This window comes from Pygocentrus nattereri, chromosome 9 (assembly GCF_015220715.1).
Source record: "Pygocentrus nattereri isolate fPygNat1 chromosome 9, fPygNat1.pri, whole genome shotgun sequence".
NCBI lineage: Eukaryota > Metazoa > Chordata > Actinopteri > Characiformes > Serrasalmidae > Pygocentrus > Pygocentrus nattereri.
Window position 1 is genome coordinate 31422914 of NC_051219.1, and position 858 is coordinate 31423771.

Below are 858 nucleotides of genomic sequence, written 5' to 3' on the forward strand. Positions count from 1 at the left end.
AACAACCAGCAGCAAAAACAGAATGGAAAATATAATCTAGTGCATCATAACCATTAAATTTCCTTCATTTTGACTGAAGCTCATTCGCTCAACTGTTAAACAAAACAAGGCCATGCTTTAAAACTTCCAATTACTCCCGATACACTCTTTAACCAGCACATACATACAAACACAAAGACCAGAAACACTGTTTCTGGACCCCACTGTATGCTTAAAAAGAGACACCTGCATGCAGGAGCGCATTACTCCATAAAAAAGAGTGAAAATGAATGAGAGCATGGAGTAGCTTGAGAGAATTCAGAGCGCAGATTTTCAATCACTTACAACTCAAAAGAAACACAAAGCTACAGTCAGTCTACCTGCTCACTGCTTACTTTCATAGTTCATCTGATAAAGAGAGCAACGAGGGAGAGAAAAGGGAGAAGGACTCTGAGCCAAAGCTTACCTCCTCATGCCTGCATTTCTTCATCAGATTCAGAACCAGTTAGATAATCCCCGCGCTCCCGTGTACGTGTGTGCAGGGCTATGTTTTTTCCACATATGGGACACACTCCTCTCTCTCTCTCTCTCTCTCTCTCTCTCTCTCTCTCTCTCTCTCTCTCTCTCTAGTGACAACACACACACACACACACACACACACACACACACACACACACACACAATGCCCCTCCCCCACAATTCCCATCCCCCCTCTGTCTTTCTTGTTAAAAGTATTTAAGCAGAGAGAGAGAGAGAGAGAGAGAGAGAGAGAGAGAGAGAGAGAGAGAGAGAGAGAGAGAGAGAGAGAGAGAGAGAGAGAGAGAGGTGGGCAAGCAAAGGGGTGGGGGCAGCTGACCAATCACGCTTGGCGAGAGAGCA

The 858-nt window shown here is 45.0% G+C and overlaps 1 protein-coding gene across 2 annotated transcripts in view; it reads right to left on the minus strand.

Annotated features, from left to right (window-relative positions):
- The window catches only part of si:dkey-157g16.6 (uncharacterized protein LOC561837 homolog), a 26733-nt gene extending 26148 nt beyond the window's left edge, over positions 1–585 (minus strand). The window contains exon 1 of one of the 2 annotated variants that reach the window (XM_017707599.2): positions 446–585. The gene's annotated coding sequence lies outside the window, so the exon portion shown is untranslated. The remainder of the gene's footprint in view (positions 1–445) is intronic. The other variant, XM_017707581.2, reaches the window with a different exon arrangement.
- Positions 586–858: the final 273 nt, after the last annotated feature.